We start from the raw sequence: 22,130 nt of genomic DNA on the forward strand, positions 1-22,130 counted from the left end.
GGACTTGCCCTCAAAGAAGCCCAGAAGGATACAGAAACATGAAATATGTATTTTTAAATTATAATATTTAAAAGCCTGATTGATTTGGATTCCATTATTTCTGATTCAGTAATAGTTGCTCTCACTTTTTATTTTCTATTAATTACTCTGTCTTGTCTTACCCTGAGCTTTGGTCAGAATCCTAGTCAAATTTTTCACAAATCTTTTCCTACTTTTCTAATTCTTTCCTGCCTCTGGTACTGTGAAACTCCAAAGCTACTACTTTTGTTTTTTAGCTATTACTTTTAATAGTATATTGATCTTTGCATAATTTCTCTATAGCCCGCTTTTTAGTTCTTTTGTAATTAGTCTTTGGCTTGTATAGGTTCTGGTCAATCTGTCCTCTCTTAGACGGCATTGACGCACACCTGTCCCTATTGTATTTTTTATTTGTTAGTAGGTTTTTACCTCCCACCCCCACAATAATGTGAAAACAATCCGGTTAAATTTTATAGACAGATTTCCTAGTGTTTTGTGATTCCTGTTTTTATCCCAACTCAACTTTCTTGCATTCTTTAAAAAAAAAAAATACTGTGGGTCTTTAGACATCCTGAAATTGTAATGTTTCATGTTTTCCTTTCTGTTTTCTTTACTTCTTTACTGCAATGCTTTTTTTTTTTTTTTTTTAAAGGAAAGACAGAGAGAAGGAAGGAAGGATAGAAGGAAGGAAGGAAGGAAGAAAGGGAAACATCTTTAAACATTTTCTTGTTTTATTGTATTTTGTTTTTCCGTTTTTTGTTACATGGGCTGGGGCCGGGAATCGAACCGAGGTCCTCCGGCATAGCAGGCAAGCACTTTGCCCGCTGAGCCACCGCGGCCCACCCTGCAATGCTTTTATAGCTTACTTATCTCTGTGCTAAATTATATATGTATGTATTACATATACATTTGGAATTAATAAAATTGCATTTTCCAAAATATTCCTTAACTTTTCATTATTCAGATAAAATATTTCCAATTATCATATAATTTTGTTATATTACTGAATATAATGGCCTGCATGACAGCTCTTTCTTTGGAAAAACAGTCCCCAGCCATTTCTGCCTTGTAGTATTTTCAACATATACAAATAAGGTAATGTGGAAGAACACTTGCTCATGTGAGTGTGCCAAGAATATATAGTTTTTAAAGGCGCACTCAAGTTCCCTAGTTTCATAAGACCTAGTCTATTTTCTTTAGAAACTCTGTGATTTATTAACATTTTAATTTCTTTGTTGTTAATTTTACAAACCCAAACTATTTTATTTCACACCTACCATGGTTTCCTCACCTTCCTTCCTTCCTGCCTTTTCTCTCCTTCTGTCTTTCTTTCTCTCACTCTCTCTTTTTTTTTTTTGCATTTCAGTTTGTAATACCCATGTAGAACCAAGAAAAATGACCATTATAATCCATCTATTTTAAATAGTCTAAATGTCAACTTATATAATCTTTTTTCTACAAGCAAAAAAGTTCACAAAGCTACTAACTATCAGAATATATTTTGTGGGTAGGTTATTAAAGTTTTGACTCTGAATTGCCTACACGTGAGATATATTCATTCTATAAATGACTTAATAAAGATTATTTTACACCCTAAAAGCATCCTGGAGTATGTAAAGGTGGAAAAGCTGTAGTAAGAAAGTATTTACAATTAATTAGCAACCCATTCCTGTTGACAAAGCAAAATCCCTGCAGATTAACTGTAGAAGTAAATTAGAATTTGATAGAAACAGTGGTTGGCTGGCTGTTCTGGCAGCACATTGGTATGGGAGCATGATCCTCACAATCCAGGGCCAGTGCCTGAGCTTATATTTATAGTTATATGCTTCCAATAGTATTTCATTGTTGTTATTGTTGTTATTTAATTTTTTAATTAGAGAAGGTCTTGATTTATAGAAAGATCACTCACAAAATACAGAGTTCCTATATACCCACCCCCATTTTTCAGCATTTTACATTATTGTGGTAATTTTGTTACAATTGATGAGAGAATATTTGCATAGTGTATTATTAGCTGTAGTCCATAGTTTACATTAGGGTTCACTGTTTATGTTGTACAGTCCTATGGCTGTTGCTGTTTAAATATATAGCACCTACATTTTCCTACATATTCAGATATATAATTCAGTGGTGTTCATTGCATTCACAATGTTGTATTATCATCACCACTATACATTACTCAGACTTTTCCATCATGCCAAACAGAAACTTTGTGCCAGTTAAGAATTAACTCCCCATTCCATTTCTTACCCTCATTCCAGCCCCTGGTAACCTGTATTCTAGTTTCTGACTTAATGAATTTGCTTATTCTGATTATTTCATATCAGTAAGATCATACAGTATTTGACCTTTTGTGTCTAACTAATTTGTTCATCAAAATCTTCATGGTTAATATATGTTATCACATATATCAGAATTTAGTTCCTTTCTACACCTGTGTTCTAGTTTGCTAGCTGCCAGAATGCAACACACCAGAGATGGATTGGCTTTTAATAAAAGGGGATTTATTTTAGTTCTTCAGAGGAAAGGCAGCTAACTTTCAACTGAGGTTCTTTCTTATGTGGGAAGGCACAGGATGGTCTCTGCTGGCCTTCCCTCCAGGCCTCTGGGTTCCAACAACTTCCCCTGGGGTGATTTCCTTCTGCATCTCCAAAGGCCTGGGCTGAGCTACAACTGCTGAGATAAGGTATGCTGAGCTGCTTGGGCTGTGCTACATTGCACTCTCTCATTTAAGCACCAGCCAATTAAGTCAAACGGCATTCATTGCAGCAGGCACGCTCCTAGCCGGCTGCAGATGTAATCAGCAACAGATGAGTTTCACGTACCATTGGCTCATGTCCACAGCAACAGAACTAGATGCCTTCACCTGGCCAAGCTGACAACTGAATCTAACTACCACGATCTGCATAATATTACATTGCATGTATACCACATTTTGTTTATCCATTCACCTGGCCAACAGTATTTCGCAGTACACTAGAAGCAGCATTGAGTTGGGAAGTCAGGAGACTTAGATTCTCATTTTTATTAACTAGTCATTTGATCTTAGACATGTAACACACTTTCTGGGCCTCATTTTTTCGCATGTAGCAAAGAGGGTTCTAGTCCCCCAAATGTCTTACTAGAAGTTAGTGTTCACTGAGTACATACTATGTGTCAGACACTACATTGTTTTATATGTATTATCTCATTTTTTTTCACTCTACTAATACAGGTAAACTGCCCATTCTCAGACAAGCCTTTGCCCCTTTCCATATGTCATTTTTATCCCTATAATATTCTTCAATTGTGCCTACCAATCACTCTACCTATGAATATATTACTTCATGGAATCAGAGAAATTAAGTGATTTGTTCAAGATCATCCAGTATCTCTTTGATGAAGAAAGTGTAGGATAATGAAAGGAGCCATGGCCTGGGACCCAGAAGACTTCAAAAAAATCAAGTTCTATCTCTGCAATTTACTATTTGATTTTTGGAAAATCACTTAAATGCTTTAGATATCCACTGTCTCATTTATACTCATTAACGTATAGCTTCTTCAATAGCCTAAAGCTGATAATCATGATTAATCCAATTTAAAAGTTTGAATGATTCCAGATGGCAGTGTTAAATGTTCTATTCAGTCCAATCATGCTGTGGAGTTATATATAGATAAGATTATTAATTATCCATGTGATATTAAATTGAGAATGCAAAAAATTTAAATTATAAAAATAATTTGTTGGAAAGTGAAAAATGTAGACGGTACCATGAAAAAGCAATATTCATATATGGTTTAACTATCCAGATAAAATTTTTGACTTGTTCACTGCTGTAGTCTAAGCATCTAAAACTGTGCCAGGCACAAAGCAGGTGCTCAATAAATATTTGTTGAGTGACTTAAAAAAAAAAAGAATTTAGCTCTCTGAAGTGTGGACTATGAAGTCTATCTGGGTTTGAACCCTAGCCCTTTAGTCACCAACTATGTGACCTCAGACAAGCCATTTAATATCATCGTGAAGCAGTTTCCCCATACATAAAGGAAGTGACAGTAGCACTTACCTCATAGAGTTGTTGTGAGAATTAAATGCGATAACTCATGCCATGCTGCTTATAGACATTTTTTTCTGATTATAAAAGTAACAATTTGATTGTGGAGATTATATAAACTAAGGAAAAGTACAAAAACCTGGCTGTGGATTTTGTGAGGGCATAGACCAAATTTATCTTACTGACCATTGTATACCTTGTTCCTAGTAGAGTCCTTATTGTATAGAAGGTGCTCAATATATATTGGATATTATTTAATAAAAATTGATAGTAAAGTTATCTTAATCCTATATAATACAACCATTATTAATATTCTGAAATGTATAGCTCCAATTTTATTAATGCATACAACTCCTCTTTGGAAAAGAGGTCACATGGTCTTGTAAAAGATTTTTTTTAATTTCACAATTTTCCAAGTCATTAAGCATTCTTCTGCGTTATAATATTTGCACAGTTTTCCATGACATGGGTATACTCTCGTAAGAAATGTAGATTGTTCTCATTTATTATAACTAATACTGAAATAAATATAATGTATATGCTTTTAGGCACATCTCTGATAACTTCTTTAGAATAATTCTGTAAGTGAAATTGCTAGGTCAAAGAGTATGAAAAATGTAAAAGCTTTTAAAACACATTGCTGACTTGCTCTGTAATGGTTGTACCCATTTATATACCCACTGTTCTAGTTTGCTAGCTGCCGGAATGCAACACACCAGAGATGGATTGGCTTTTAATAAAACGGGATTTATTTTGTTGGTTCTTCAGAGGAAAAGCAGCTAACTTTCCACTGAGGTTCTTTCTTACTTGGAAGGCACAGGATGGTCTCTGCTGGTCTTCTCTCCAGGCCCCTGGGTTCTAACAACCTTCCCCGGGGGGGACTTCTTTCTGCATCTCCAATGGGCTGAGCTGCGAGTGCTGAGATGAGGAATGCCGAGCTGCTAGGCTGTGCTACATTGCGTTCTCTCATTTAAGCACCAGCCAATTAAGTCAAACGTCACTCATTGCAGCAGACACGCCTCCTAGCCCACTGCAGATGTAATTAGCAACAGATGAGATTCACTTACCATTGGTTTGTGGCCGCAGCAACAGAACTAGGTATGACCTGGCCAAGTTGACAACCGAATCTAATTAACACACCCACCAATACGTCTATAAGAGTATTTGATTCTCTGTGCCTTCATTAATACTGGACATTATAATTTTATTTAATGCCAGTATGATTTTTTAAATGGCCATCTTATTTTTAAATTTGTATTTTGTTGGTATACAATCAGGTGAATGTTATGCTTATTGACAATCTGCTTATGTCTTTTGCTGGTTTCTTCTGTCTTACTGATTCATAGAAACTTTTTCTATATGGAAAACATCAATCCTTTGTATCAATCGATAAACTTTTTCCTGACTCGTAAAAGTTTTTTGACGGTTAGATGATTACTTCACCTGAAACTTATTTTAGCATGTATAAATTGAAAATTGCTCTAGCCATTCAATAAATTTTAATTTAGTTTAATGACTAAGTGCCAGTCATACTTAGTGATGAAAACATATATAAAAGACAAAAGTCAGAAAATAGACATTTATATATATACTCAGGGCTGTGATGGAGGTAAGCACGGGGCATCACGGGAACACGTAGGGTGTTCATTTTTCTTAGACTGGAAGAAGAGAGATCAAGAGACTATCAATAATTCTACCAACATTCAAGAAAGAATTAGTACCAATCCTGCTCAAACTCTTCAAAAAAATTGAAGAAGAGGGAAGAATATGTAACTCATTCTATGAAGCCAACATCACACTTATACTAAAGCCAGACAAAGATATTACAAGAAAAGAAAACTACAGACCAATCTCTGTAATGAATATAGATGCAAAAATCCTCAACAAAATTCTTGCAAATTGAATCCAGCAGCACATTAAAAGAATTATACACCATGACCAAGTAGGATTCATCTCAGGTATGCAAGGATGGTTCAACATAAGAAAATCAATTAATATAACACACCATATCAACAAATCAAAGCAGAAAAACCACATGATCATCTCCATTGATGCAGAGAAGGCATTTGGCAAAATTCAACATCCTTTCTTGTTGAAACCACTTTAAATGATAGGAATAGAAGAGATCTTCCTCAACATCATAAAGGGAATATAGGAAAAACCCACAGCTAACATTATCCTCAATGGGGAAAAACTGAAAACTTTCCCCCTAAAATCAGGAACAAGACAAGGATGTCCACTATCACCATTGTTATTCAACATTGTGTTGGAAGTTCTAGCCAGAGCAATTAGACAAGAAAAAGAAATACAAGGCATCAGAATTGGAAAGAAAGAAGTAAAATTCTCACTGTTTGCAGTTGATATGATACTATATGTTGAAAACCCTGAAAAATCCACGACAAAACTACTAGAGCTAATAAATGAGTACAGCAAAGTGGTAGGTTACAAGATCAACACTCAAAAATCTGTAGTGTTTTTATACACTGGTAATGAACAATCTGAGGGGGAAATCAAGAAAAAGATTCCATTTACAATTGCAACCAAAAGAATAAAATATTTAGGAATAAATATTTAGGAATAAATAAAAAGACAAAAGACCTATACAAAGAAAACTACAAGAAATTGCTAAAAGAAATCACAGAAGACCTAAATAAATGGAAGGGCATACTGTGCTCATGGATTGGAAGACTAAATATAGTTGTCAATTCTACCTAAATTGATTTACAGATTCAATGCAATACTAATTAAAATCCCCAAAATTTACTTTTCAGAAATAGAAAAACCAATAACCAAATTTATCTGGATGGGCAGGGTGCCCTGAATAGCTAAAAATATGCTGAGAAAGAAAAATGAAGTCGGAGGTCTCACACTACCTGACTTTAAGGCATATTACAAAGCTACGTGGTCAAAACAGCATGGTACTGGGCAGGCCACAGTGGCTCAGAAGGTAGAGTTCTCGCCTGCTGTGCTGGAGACCTGGGTTTGATTCCCAGTGCCTGCCCATGCAAAACAAAAAAAGCATGGTACTAGCATAAAAAATGATATGGAGGCCAATGGAATAGAATAGAGTGTTCAGATATAGACCTTCTCATCTATGGGCAATTGATCTTTGATAAGGCAATCAAACCAACTCACCTGGGACAGAACAGTCTCTTCAATAAATGGTGCTTAGAGAACTGGATATTCATATGCAAAAGAATGAAAGAGGAGCCATCTCACACTCTATACAAAAATTAACTCAAAATGGATCAAAGATCTAAACATTAGATCTAAGACCATAAAACTTTTAGAAGAAAATGTAGGGAAATATCTTATAAATCTTATAATAGGAAGCAGTTTCCTAGACCTTACACCCAAAGCACAAGCATGGAAGAAAGAAAGAAAGAAATGGAAACTACTCAAAGTTAAACACTTTTGTGCATCAAAGAACTTCATCAAGAAAGTAAAAAGACAGCCTACACAATGGGAGACAATATTTGGAAATGACCTATCAGACAAAGGTCTAGTCTCCAGAATTTATAAAGAGATTGTTCAACTCAACAACAAAAAGACAGCCTATCCAATTATCAAATGGGAAAAAGACTTGAACAGACGAGGAAATACAAATGGCCAAAAGGCACATGAAGAGATGCTCAACTTCCCTGGCTATTAGAGAAATGCAAATCAAAACCACAATGAGATATCATCTCACATCCACCATAATGGCCATTATCAATAAAACAGAAAACAACAAGGGCTAGAGAGGATGTGGAGAAAGAGGCACACTTACCCACTGTTGGTAGGAATGTCAAATGGTACAACCGCTGTGGAAGGCAGTTTGGCGGTTCCTCAGGAAGCTAAATATAGAATTGTCATATGACCTGGCAATACCACTGGTAGGCATCAACTCAGAGGACATGAGGGCAAGGACACAAACGGACATTTGCACACCAATGTTTATAGCAGCATTATTTACAATTGCCAAGAGATGGAAATAGCCAAAATGTCCATCAACAGACAAGTGGTTAAACAAGCTGTGGTATATACATACAATGGAATATTATGCAGCTGTAAGACAGAATAAAGTTATGACATATCTAACAACATGGATGGACCTTAAGGACATTATGCTGAGTGAGATTAGCCAGAAACAAAAGGACAGATACTATATAGTCTCACTAATACGAACTGACATTAGTGAATGAACTTGGACAATTTCATTTGGGAACAGAGACCATCAGGAGGTAGAAATAGGGTAGATATTGGGTAATTGGAGCTGAAGGGATACAGATTGTGCAACAGGACTGAATGTAAAAATTCAGAAATGAGTAGCACAATACTACCTAACTGTAATGCCATAATGTTAGAACACTGAATGAAGCTGAATGTGAGAATGATAGAGGGAGGAGGCCTGGGGACACAAATGAAATCAGAAGGAAAGATAGATGATAAAGACTGAGATGGTATAATCTAGAATGCCTAAGTGTATCATGATAGTGACTAAATGTACAAATTTAAAAATGTTTTTGCATAAGGAAGAACAAAGGAATGTCAATACTGCAGGGTGTTGAAAATAGATGGTAATTAATATTTTAAAACTTTAACTTATGTGTGAGACTAAAGCAAAAGATGTTTATTTGGTACAAAATTTGTATTTTGACTAGTGCATTTCCTAATATAACTTATATGGACAGCTTAATTGAACACCATAAGTACATGGAACCTTGAGTAGGGTGTGAGATTTTGTAGGTTTGTCCAGAGTGATGTCCCGATAAATCCCAGAGTGATTTGAACAGTGAATAAAAAAGTATTTGCAAAGTCCCCTTTGGGGGAATGGTGAGAAGGGGGGAATATTCAACTTCCCCAAGTGGAGAATTCTTGATATTCTCACAAGCAGTGTGGGCAACCAAAGCTATAGGCTGAGCCCCCAGTCTTGGGGTTTGTTCATATGAAACTTAACCCTGCAAAGGATAGGCTAAGCCTACTTAAAATTGGATCTAAGAGTCACCCCAAGAGAACCTCTTTTTTACTCAGATGTGGCCAATCTCTCTCAGCCAACACGACAAGGAAACTCACTGCTCTCTTCCTGTCTGCATGGGACATGACTCCCAGGGGTGTGGACCTTCCTAGGAACATGGGACGAAAATCCTAGAATGAGCTGGGATTCAGCATCAAGGAATTGAGAAAACCTTCTCGATCACAAGGGGGAAGAGCAAAATGAGGCAAAATAAAGTGTCAGTGGCTGAGAGATTCTAAACAGAGTCAAGAGGGTATTCTAGAGGTTATTCTTATGCATTAAATAGATATCACCTTTTTAGTTAAGGGGTAATGGAGAGGCTCCAGAGAAGTGCCTGAAAATGTAGACTTGTGTTTCAGTAGCCATGTTTCTTTTTATTTTTTTTAAGGGATTTTTTTTTTAATTTTTTTTAAGGGATAATTGTTTTTATTAATTAAAAAAATTACAAGAAAGAAACACAAACATTCCCAACACATACACTCAGTAATTCACAATATCATCACATAGTTGCATATTCATCATCATGATCATTTCCCAGAACATTTGCATCAATCCAGAAAAAGAAATAAAAAGACAACAGAAAAATAAAACAAAAACAGAAAAAACAAATTTACATACCATACCCTTTACCCCTCCCTTTTATTGATCACTAGCATTTCAAACTAAATTTATTTTAACATTTGTTCCCCCTATTATTTATTTTTATTCCGTATGTTCTACTCGTCTGTTGACAAGGTAGATAAAGGGAGCATCAGACACAAGGTTTTCACAGTCACACAATCACATTGTGAAAGCTATATCATTATACAATCATCTTCAAGAAACATGGCTACTGGAACACAGCTCTACATTTTCAGGCAGTTCCCTCCAGCCTCTCCATTACATCTTGATTAACAAGGTGATATCTACTTAATGCATAAGAATAACCTCCAGGATAACCTCTGGACTATGTTTGGAATCTCTCAGCCATTGAAACTTTGTCTCATTTCACTCTTCCCCCTTTTGGTCTAGAAGGTTTTCTCAATCCCTTGATGCTGAGTCTCAGCTCATTCTAGAGTTTTTCTCAATCCCTTCATGCTGAATCTCAGCTCATTCTGGGATTTCTGTCCCACGTTGTCAGGAAGATCCACACCCCTGGGAGTCATGTCCCACGTAGACAGGGGGAGGGTGGTGAGTTTGCTTCCTGTGTTGGCTGGAGAGAGAGGCCACATCTGAGCAACAACAGAGGTCCTCTTGGGGGTGACTCTTAGGCCTAATTTTAAGTAGGCTTGACCTATCCCCTGTGGGGTTAAATTTCATATGAACAAACCCCAAGACTGGGGGCTCAGCCTATAGCTTTGGTTGCCCACACTGCTTGTGAGAATATTAAGAATTCAACTTGGGGAAGTTGAGTTTTCCCCCGTTCTCACCATTCTTTGCAAATACTTTTCCACTCACTGATCAAATCACTTTGGGATTCATCAGGGCATCACCTGAACAAACCAACAAACTCTCATGTCTATACAAAGTTCCTTGTATTTAAGGTGTTCAACCAACTATCTACATAAGTTATATTAGGAAATGCACTAGTCAAAGTATAAATTTGTACCAAATAAACATTTTTTGCTTTAGTTTCACACATAAGTTGAAATTTTAAAATATTAATTACCATCTATTTTCAGCACCCTGCAGTAATGACATTCTTTTGTTCTTCCTCATGCAAAAACATTTTTTAAATTTGTACATTTAGTCACTATCATTATACACTCTAGGCATTCCTAGATTATACCATCTCAATCTTTATCGTCTATCTTTCTTTATGATTTCATTTATGCCCCAGCCCTCCTCCCTCTATCATTCTCATATGCAGCTTCATCCAGTGTTTTAGCATAATTGTATTACAGGTAATATTGTGCTGTCCATTTCTGAGTTTTTATATTCAGTCCTGTTGCACAATCTGTATCTCTTCAGCTCCAATTACCCAATATCTTACCCTATTTCTATCTCCTGATGGTCTCTGCTAACAACGAAATATTCCAAGTTTATTCACTAATGTCAGTCCATATCAGTGAGACCATACAGTATTTGTCCTTTTGTTTCTGGCTATCACACTCAGCATAATGTCTTTAAGGTCCATTCATGTTGTTACATACTTCATAACTTTATTCTGTCTTACAGCTGCATAATATTCCATCTTATGTAAATGCCACAGTTTGTTTAGCCTACCAACTGTTGATGGACATTTTGGCTGCTTCCATCTCTTGGTAGCTGTAAATAATGCTGCTATAAACATTGGTGTGTAAATGTCCATTTATGTCCTTGGACTCATGTCCTTTGAGTAGAGACAGCATATAGATGGGTCCTGTTTTTTAATCCATTCTGCCAGACTATGTCTTTTGATTGGAGAGTTTAATCCATTAACATTCAGTGTTATTACTGCATGGGTAGTACTTGCTTCTACTATTTTGCCTTCTGGATTTTATATGTCATATCTAATTTTCCTTCTTTTTACCTTTACTCATAGTCTTCCTTTCGATACTCTTCTCCACACCTCTCTCTTCTGTCTTCGTATCTGTCTCTAGTGCTCTCTTTAGTATTTCTTGTAGAGGTGGTCTCTTGGTCACAAATTCTCTCAGTGACTTTTTTTCTGAAAATGTTTTAATTTCTCCTTCATTTTTGAAGGACAGTTTTACAGGATATAGAATTCTTGGTTGGCAGTTTTTCTCTTTTAATAATTTAAATATATCATCCCACTGTCTTCTTGGCTCCATGGTTTCTGCTGAAAGATCTGTGCATAGTCTTATTGGGCTTCCCTTGTAGGTGATGGATTGCTTTTCTCTTGCTGCTTTCAAGATTTTCTCTTTCTCTTTGACCTCTGACATTCTGCTTAGTAAATGTCTTGGAGTTTTTCTATTTGGATCTATTCTCTTTGGGGTACGCTGCACTTCTTGGATCTGTAATTTTAAGTCTTTCATAAGAGTTGGGAAATTTTCAGTGATAATTTCCTCCATTAGTTTTTCTCCTCCTTTTTCCTTCTCTTCTCCTTCTGGGAGAACCAACAACACGTATATTCACGTGCTTCATATTGTCTTTCAATTCCCTCAGTCCCTGCTCATATTTTTCCATTTTTTCCCTATATTTTCTTTTTCTTGCTGGATTTCAAATGTTCCGTCCTCCAGTTCACTAATCCTATGTTCTGTCTCTCGAAATCTACCATTGTAGGTTTCCATTGTTTTTTTCATCTATTCTACCTTGCCTTTCATTCCCGTAAGTTCTGTGATTTGTTTTTTCAGACTTTCAGTTTCTTTTCTGTGTTCATTCTTTGCCTTCTTTATATCCTCCCTCAATTCATTGATTTGGTTTTTGATGAGGTTTTCCATGTCTGTTCGTATATTCTAAATTAATTGTTTCAGCTTCTGCATGTCATTTGAATTGTTGGTTTGTTCCTTTGACTGGGCCATATCTTCAATTTTCCTAGTGTGATTTGTTATTTTTTGCTGGCATCTCTAGGCATTTAATTACCTTAATTAGTTTATTCTGGAGATTGCTTTCACTTCTTTTACTTTGGATTTTCTTTTTTTTTTCTATTTTTTTTATTAATTAAAAAATAATTAACTAACACAACATTTAGAAATCATTCCATTCTACATATGCAATCAGTAATTCTTAATATCATCACATAGATGTATGATCATCATTTCTTAGTACATTTGCATCGATTTAGGAAAAGAACTAGCAAAACAACAGAAAAAGATATAGAATGATAATATAAAGAAAAAAATAAAAATAATAATAAAAAGAAAAAATAAAATATATATAAAAAAGAAAAAAGTAAAAAGAAAAAAACAAAAAACACAAACAAACAAAAACTATAGCTCAGATGCCGCTTCATTCAGTGTTTTAACATAATTACATTACAATTAGGTAGTATTGTGCTGTCCATTTTTGAGTTTTTGTATCTAGTCCTGTTGCACAGTCTGTATCCCTTCAGCTCCAATTACCCATTATCTTACCCTGTTTCTAACTCCTGCTGGTCTCTGTTACCAATGACATATTCCAAGTTTATTCTTGAATGTCGGTTCACATCAGTGGGACCATACAGTATTTGTCTTTTAGTTTTTGGCTAGACTCACTCAGCATAATGTTCTCTAGGTCCATCCATGTTATTACATGCTTCATAAGTTTATCTTATCTTAAAGCTGCATAATATTCCATCGTATGTATATACCACAGTTTGTTTAGCCACTCGTCTGTTGATGGACATTTTGGCTGTTTCCATCTCTTTGCAATTGTAAATAATGCTGCTATAAACATTGGTGTGCAAATGTCCGTTTGTGTCTTTGCCCTTAAGCCCTTTGAGTAGATACCTAGCAATGGTATTGCTGGGTCGTATGGCAATTCTATATTCAGTTTTTTGAGGAACCGCCAAACTGCCTTCCACAGTGGTTGCACCATTTGACATTTCCACCAACAGTGGATAAGTGTGCCTCTTTCACCACATCCTCTCCAGCACTTGTCATTTTCTGTTTTGTTGATAATGGCCATTCTGGTGGGTGTGAGATGATATCTCATTGTGGTTTTGATTTGCATTTCTCTAATGGCCAGGGACATTGAGCATCTCTTCATGTGCCTTTTGGCCATTTGTATTTCCTCTTCTGATAGGTGTCTGTTCAAGTCTTTTTCCCATTTTGTAATTGGGTTGGCTGTCTTTTTGTTTTTGAGTTGAATCTTGGATTTTCTTGCTGGATAAATTTGTTGTCTATCTGTTCTTTGACATTCAGTTCAGCTTTATCTGGACCTCTAGCTTAAGTTTTGTTTAACGGAGGAGAATTTTTCAGTTCTTGTTTTCTTGTTTCTTGCCCTGCTTGTATGATGCCTTCCCCACCCCCCACCCTTAGGAGGGTCTACTTAGATATTATAGACCCCAGACAGATTTTCCCAGACCAAACTGGCCTCCTATCTGGAGGAAAGAGTCACCTGCGTCGGTTTCCCTGAGGGTAAGACCCAGCAGGTTGAAAGACTTTCCTGTGAAGTCTCTGGGCTCTGTTTTTCTTATCCTGCCCAGTATGTGGTGTTTGTCTGCCTGCAGGTCCCACCAGTGTAAGATGATGTGGTGCCTTTAACTTTGGTGGACTCTCCCTGCTGGGGACATGGTGGAGATAGAGGAGAGGTTGTAGGCTGGTTTTAATGGCTTCAAATTACCAAGGCCTGGTGTCTGAATTCCTTGAGGGAGGGATTCCACCTGAGTTGGGCTTCACCCCTCCCCTATGGAAGGCACAGGCTCCAGACAAGCCCCCAAAAGAGCTCACTTCTGCTTATGCCTGGGGCAGTTGCAGCCTGAGAAGTCCTGCCGCTATATCCAAAGACAGTCAAGCCTTTGTAGAAATACAGCCACAAAAACCTCCGTTTCCTTCTTTTTTTCCCCGTTTTCCATCAGCCCTGCCTCCTTGGTGCCTGGGCAAAAATGAACAGCCTCTGCTTTGACCAGGTTCACCTAAGCTGGGGGCCTATTTTTAGTAGTCAGAATTTGTTAATTAATTCCACAATTGGCGTTTGATTGTGCTCAGTCCCTGCTGCTGGTTAAATTCCTTTCCTTTCCCCTCTGGGAAGCAGCCTGTGGGGGAGGGGCGCCAGCGGCCACGGCTTGGGGAACTCACGGTTCTGTGGGGGTTCATAGCCAGTCCAGCTGTTCCAGACTGGGGTACACTGTGTGTCTGGTCACTGACGTGGCCCCAGGAGCTGTTCTGTACTGCTACTGGTTATTTAGTATTTGTTCCGGAGGACGAACTAAAATGCGCACGTTGTTAAGCCACCATCATCAGTAGCCATGTTTCTTGAAGATGATTGTATAATGTTATAGCTTTTGCAGTGTGACTGTGTGATTGTGAAAACCTTGTGTCTGATGCTCCTTTTATCTACCTTATGGACAGATGAGTAAAACATATGGATTAAAAATAAATAAATAATAGGGGGAACAAATGTTAAAATAAATTTAGTAGATTGAAATGCTAGTGATCAATGAAAGGGAGGGGTAAGGGGAATGGTATGTATGATTTTTTTTCTGTTTTCTTTTTATTTCTTTTTCTGAATTGATGCAAATGTTCTAAGAAATTATCAGGATGATGATATACAACTATGTGATGATATTGTGAGTTATTGATTATATATCAAGAATGAAATGATCATATGGTAAGAATGTTTGTGTTTGTATGTGGTTATGTTTAATAAATTAAAAAATATATATTAAATAGATGAAAATCCTAGTGGTCAATGAGAGGAAGGAGTAAGGGGTATGTATGTATGAGTTTTTTCTTTTTATTTCTTTTTCAGGAGTGATGCAGATGTTCTAAGAAATGATCATGGTGATAAATATACAACTATGTGATGATATTGTGAGCCATTGATTGTACACAAAGTATAGAATGTTCTTGTTTGTATGTTGTATTGCCAATAAAAATATTTTTAAAAAGAAAAAAAAAAGAGGCTATCACATCTTCCAAATAGGGTGGGTGATAACATCCACCATCCAGATAGGGATACAGAGGGAGAAGGAAAAAGACATGGTTTTAGGGGTCCATAGATAACATCCCTTTTCCGTGCCCAAATTCAGAACCAATGAAATACAAATGCAGGAAACATGACCTTTTTTATTAAGTTGATAATGACTGTGGCTTCAGGTATGCTGCCAGGTCAGCTTGTTAACGCGTTACCTCTTAATTAATCAGATTTACTCACCTGATCCAAGGCACAGCTGGCCTTGGCAGGACTCTAACCACAGAACTAAGGGCAGAGAGCAGAAAAGGCAATCTTCCTGTTTTTTGACTTCAGACTTGGACAGGTAAGATCAAAAGTAAGGAAGCCAGAAGGCACTGAGCCACATTTTTCCAGTTTATTTTGTCAACTCCCAACGAGAATTCAACCCCCTGGCTGAACTGGGGAAGAAGTTTCTCTCTAACATCTCTGAAAATTTATATAATTTGCAAGTATTAATCCTTGAGGTGGGTACAAAATAGAACCCCAATCCCAAAAAACAGCAGAGAAAAAATTACAAATAAACCTTGTTACAGGGAATTCACTATGAATATTTCTATCTTCGCGCACATGTTGGGAGTAGGGAACCTAGCAATTAAGTGGCAGGAAGATGAATTTACAACTTGCTTTCAAGAGATTTGTAGAAATACTCATTAGCAAACATTTTTTAATACCTACTTTGCACAAGGGAGTGTGCTAGAAGTGGAATATAAAGCTGAATAAAACACAGCTCAAGCCTGGAAGCTGCTGGGCTACTGATGAAAGCAGGTGTGTAGATGATTGCACTGCAGTGAGAAACACTAACGCAGATGTATGCAGGAAGCCATGGTACTGATTATGCTGACAAACTGAGGTCAGGTTTCACCAAAAGTAAAATTTGAGCTGTCTTGAAGGGAGAATAGGGATTCTGTAGACTATAATATGAAATCATTTTGGTTTAGGTCAGAAGAAAGGAAACTGTCCTTGGGTTGAATTGGGCTCTAATCTAGGTTTCTTTCTCCAGCTAATCTTGTGCTAGCCACTGCTATATAGCCCCAAGAATAATTTCCTTCATGAACTGCTGCATGGCTTTTCCACTCAGAACTGAGCCTTTCAGATAAATGAATACTTAATTTAGCTTTTAAAGTGTAGTAATTACAGTAAATACCCTGAAACATAACTGATCATAGGTGTAAACTTAGGTGTAAAAATAAGTAATTACGTAAAATAACATCTCTGAGGCTACCCTGTCCCCCATCATTTTGTCTTGTATATAATATAATGTATTTTCCCCTCTCTCTGTTTAGAAATCTGTATCTCTTTCTTCCTGCTTTTCTCTTTTCATTTTATTATTCTACTTGCCTTTACCTCTCCCTCCTCTCCTTTAACTTATCAAAATACAGAAGTCAAGTACATTTTAAAGTATACTTGTAATTATTTGAAAGGATTGTAATAATTACAAATTAAAGTGCCATGTTTGCTGTTTCTACTTGTGAAAATAGATGAGTTAAACCTATATATTATAAATAAATTAAGTAGCTTGCTATTTGTAATGGGTTTCAGTTGTGCTCATCCCATCCCACCTTCCAGATGTTAAATGACTCAGTAATGAAAAAGATTTCCCACCTAGAGACCATAGTAATCCTGTAATAACAACAACTTTTGATATGAATTACTTTTTTGTAGCTGCAACAATGCTAGGAAATCTTTCTAATTTTCAAAGTATTTTCCATGTCCAGAGTCCTATACAACTGACAATAATATTTCATCAAGACCTAGGTTTCCATGCAGATATATGCAAGTGCAGTGGCGGCACTGAGAATAGTATAGGGTGATTTTTCATTCCCATAACCTTTATTCTTTGGTCTGGGCAATTCACCCCTTCTTCAGTCGTAAATAGAGAGCTATGCTTCCAGCCAGACTTTTGCCCGTGCCTCCCCTACCCCAGCCCCCGCAGGCTTTCCTGTAGTGCAGTTCTAACACACCAATGCTCAAAAGCATAATGTTATGAAAATGATATATTGGAGTCAGGGTCACAAAAGAACTCTTCTGTTTATAAAGCATTTACTTCACAGAGTCTTAGAGCATGTCTCCTTTAGTACATTCCAAATTATTTGAACTTTTCAGGAATGTATTTTCTGGGTAAATAAATAATCTTTTTTTTTTTCCTTGTCTGACATAGCTGAGAATACCCTAATGCTGCACGTCACAGCTATTAGTTTCTTTGTTTGCCTCCACTGTAACAGCAACACCTCGGGCTGAGCTTTGCGTGGAAGAAGTGATCCCCAATAGGAGAGTAGGAGCTTTCCTCATTGCAGTCCCATCACTCCACTTCAGTTATTTTCCATCTCAGAAGCGGGGAAGCAAATATGTCACTTGTTTTAAGTAAAAGAGAATATGATAAGGAGGACAAGTTTGAAGACGCCTATGAAATTATTCCAGTGGCAACAACGATGAATTTAGTCTCTTCCCTGGAAGAATGCACAACCGGATTATACTTATTTCTAAATAACAGATTCTCAGATGCCATCAGTCTAATTCATCCATGGTCTAAAAACAGCACGTACCATGCTCTAATTTATGGTATCCTTATGGCTGTCAAGTCCATCCTAACTTTTGATCCACAAGATGTACAGATTGGAATGACTGCTGCAAAGGACGCTTTGAAAACCTGCAACCGTTTCCGAAGAAAATCTAGGATAACAACTTTATCTCGCTTAGTGAGAAAACAGGGAATTAATGCTGTCAGAGAAGAGGAATTGCATGCAGAACTCTGCTATGCTGAGTGTTTGATCCTGAAATCCTCTGTATCATTTATACAGGATGACACTGTGCTTGGTTTTCTTAAAAGTGGAATCAATGTCGGATTAAGTTACCAAATATACAAAGACTGTCAACAAGTATTATTGCAGATACCTAACTGCAGAAGCAAAGCCCACAAGCATCTGGTAGGAGGAATAAAATTTGGACTTGGAGCATTCAATTTGATGTTATCACTTGTGCCACCTAAGTCACTTAAACTACTCAATGTTGTTGGATTTTCTGGTGATAGAGAAGTAGGCCTGGCTTTGCTTCATGAGAGTGCATCTGAATCCCATATAAACACTATCTTAAGTGTTTTTACTCTACTTTTTTATTACAATTATATCTACGTAGCTTTTGGTATTGAAAAGGTTTACAATTCTGCCATAGAAGGTCTCTTCATAATCTACCTCCAGAAGTTTCCAAACTGTGTCATACTTACATTTTTTCATGCACGTTTTAGTATGCTGAAAGGATGTTTTGAACTCGCACAGTTAAAATTACAGAAGTGCATTTTTGTTCAGAGTGAATGGAAGCAGGTGCATCACCTCTGTTACTGGGAACTCATGTGGTGCCACATTTTTCTGCAAGAGTGGAAGCAGGTTTACCACTATGCTGATCTACTGTCTCAGCACAGCAGGTGGTCCAAGGCTGTATATGCATATAGTAAAGCTATGATACTGGCCTTGCTTCCTTCTGATTTTATGAAATCACTGAGTGAGGACATGATCTCCCTCTTCTTAAAAGTGGATAGTTTGAGAATAAAGATTTTAGGAACTTCTTTGCCCATAGAAAAGTTTGTTGCAGAGAAGAGTAAACGCTATGCTACTACCTCAGGCTGGTTTACAGCACAGCCCATTCTGGAATTCATTTATGCCTGGAGTGGTTTCCGAGTCATGAGCAAAAGGCTAGACCTTATTTCCAGCTGGCTATCAATAATTGAAAGAGGACACGTGCTTTTACAAGAAAATCCAAATAAAGAGTATGGCATGGATGACACAAGTTTGTTAAATCTACTGAAAGGTATATGCTTGAAACACTTAGGCAAATATAAGAGGGCCGAGATCTACTTTAATTGTGTCATTGAAAAGGAGAAAGTGTTAAAATATGATCACTATCTGGTACCATATACTTACTATGAACTGGGACTTCTGCACTATCTCAAAGGAGATCATGCTAGTGCAATAAAAAACCTAGACAACATCAAAAACTACAAGGACTATGCTATGGAAGCCCGGTTACATTTTAGGACTCATATAGCCCTGGAACAAATAGCTAAAGAAAAGTGATTGAAACATGAAGTGGGGCTTTGTTTAGTGTGAGTGAAATGTCTACAATAAGCAAAGTAATTAATAAACAGGAAAAAATCGTTTCTTTGTGGAAGAAATCCAGCTGCTAAGAATCTGGCCAGTAACAGTAAGAAAGAAATTTGCCATTGCTTTCCCCTCCTTACTTTTCCATACCTATAAACAGAATGTCTTAGACTAGCAGCTGGAGTGATTCACATTCTTGAAAAAGAAAAGACAAATGGTGTACATTATAAAATATAACCTCATGTGTTATCAACCTATCAATCATGTTATATAACATTTTTAAAAACTAAAAAAAATATTTTTTAACATTTCACTAGATTATATAGACAATTCCCAAATAAAATAGGGAAAGTAGCTGCACTTGGGATCGCAATGCCCTGTAAATATTTTTAGTTGTTCAATTAATAATCAGAATGACTGCAAGTGTCTTACTGGCATTTCAAAACAATGTAATGATGCTCTGAATAGTATAGACTCTGAATGGTTTTCCCTCAAACACCATCATTTTCATTGGCTTTCTATGCCAGAGAGGATTTTTTTTCCCTGAGTATTCAGTAGACTGGAATTTTTTTTTTTTTTACCCTTTTTTTCATTAGGAAGCTCAAATATGGGTTCATAATTTTCAGGACAGAGAAGAAAGGGACCCCTCACCCCCATACACATGTAAACCCTTAGAGCATAATTGGAGAAGCCCAAGAGACTAGATGAACTGGGTGGAAGAAAAGACTAAGTTGTTGGAGGGAGAGTTTAGTTACCCTGTAAGAAGCCCTTCCCTAGGGTATAATTCCTATTAAGATTGGCTCATCATAATGTAACTGCATGCACCTGTACTGTTGCCTGTTAGGGGGCTAATCTGAGGCAAATAGCAGCTGGAGGGATGGAACTTGGTTTTCTTTTACATGCCTTGGGGATAAAATCAGTCCCCAATTTCCAGACCACTAAAGTCTGGCTAAAGTATATATCCTCCTTGCAGTTACTCTTTGAAGCAGAAGTTGCTGAGAAAGTTTAGCTTGCTAAAACACATCTGTGAAATTATCTTAATGCTTTGGTGAGTTCAGACAAACAACTGGAACACAAAGAGGAGCTGGTAGTTCAGATTTAGAAATGTTTGCTTTTAAGAATATTTTCCTCATAAATTAGAAATAGATTTTTAAATGAACAATTGTACTCACCCCTCATTATTTAATTGATATGATATAATGGTTAAGAAAACAGGAGCACAATGGTATCATAGGGGCACCAGTTGAAAAGGGGGGAAAGACAATGAGGTCAAGGTATCACCTGAAGACTGGAGATCTTACAAGGCATCTTAAGAATGGCATGCCTTGTTGAAGTCATTACCCACAGTTCCAGTTCTTGGACTAGAGTTGACTAGACACATTGAGACCGAATCTCACCAGTTATACAAGAGATTAAGGTATAATTTATTTGTTTATATTAGGGACGATTCTTAGGTTGCAAAGTCAAATTTGTATTGAGATCAGGCAGATAATGCAAATGTGTGAAGCAGCCAGGTGTAAAGCAATGAGTGGTGGATAGTAGAAGAAGAGAGGGCAGGCCTATCTGAAGACTTTCAAATTTTTAACATGGGGCTAGTCATATTAAACCCATATGCCCATCCTAGTTGCAACCTCTGGTATATTCCTTTCAATTTACTAGAAAATGTTCATGTTTTCCTCTAGAGCATCATCTCTCCCCTAAATCAGAACACTTGTGGAGGGGCCACAAAGCAACATGGTGAGCATGGAATCAGACCACAGGGAGGCAGACGGTTGTAGAAATATTTATTCCAGGCCAGAATGAGACTTGATGAATCATTCATTTCAACAGTATAATCTTCACAAAATCCCTGCCTCCCAGATTCTGAGTCTCTGAAGAAATATCCCCAACCTGCTGCTTTTTACCTTTCTTCTTCTATGTCTTCTGCCAAACTTGACTTACTGAATTTTCAAGTAAAATACAATATAATTAAATTTTCATTTACTAAATACAATCCCATTCCAGTTCTGCTTCTCAGAGAATACAACCAGGTCACCTAGTTTGGAATTTCAATTGTTCCCTTACTCTGGTCACCCAGATTATGGATGGTCTTTTGTGCAAATTAATCACAGATTTAATTATATCCATTTTAGGGTCAGTTTATAAGAGCTTGGAAGAGGTTGCCTCCCAGTACACCATAAACATAGATAGCATGCTATTGAAGCATTTCTTATTCCATGACAAAATTTTCTTATCTAATTTAATAAATATAACTATTTGGAAGCCTGAGAGCCTGAAAAAAATGAAAAGGATGGGAGAGGATTGTGACTGAAGAAAAAAATTTCTGTTAAAGGCCTGGAGTTCTCAAAGTTCATCTCAATATACCCTTACCCCAATCCAATCTTGTTGATTCCTCCTTTGAAATCCATTGAATCCATTGTCCTCCTCCATTCCCACCATTACCAACCTAGACTAGATTTCATGACTTCTTCTCTGGATCCC

At 36.9% G+C, this 22,130-nt stretch overlaps 1 pseudogene across 9 annotated transcripts in view; it reads left to right on the forward strand.

Moving 5' to 3' along the window:
- LOC143660713 (tetratricopeptide repeat protein 39B pseudogene) overlaps window positions 1-19,818 on the forward strand; it is a 29,673-nt pseudogene extending 9,855 nt beyond the window's left edge. For 6 of the 9 annotated variants that reach the window (XR_013164200.1, XR_013164196.1, XR_013164195.1 and 3 more), the window contains one exon: window positions 17,717-19,818. The product of XR_013164200.1 is annotated as a tetratricopeptide repeat protein 39B pseudogene, transcript variant X7 (transcript). The remainder of the gene's footprint in view (window positions 1-17,716) is intronic. The other 3 variants (XR_013164202.1, XR_013164199.1, XR_013164203.1) reach the window with 1 other exon arrangement.
- Window positions 19,819-22,130: the final 2,312 nt, after the last annotated feature.

The sequence above is a fragment of the Tamandua tetradactyla genome, chromosome 17 (genome assembly GCF_023851605.1).
Source record: "Tamandua tetradactyla isolate mTamTet1 chromosome 17, mTamTet1.pri, whole genome shotgun sequence".
Taxonomy (NCBI): Eukaryota; Metazoa; Chordata; class Mammalia; order Pilosa; family Myrmecophagidae; genus Tamandua; species Tamandua tetradactyla.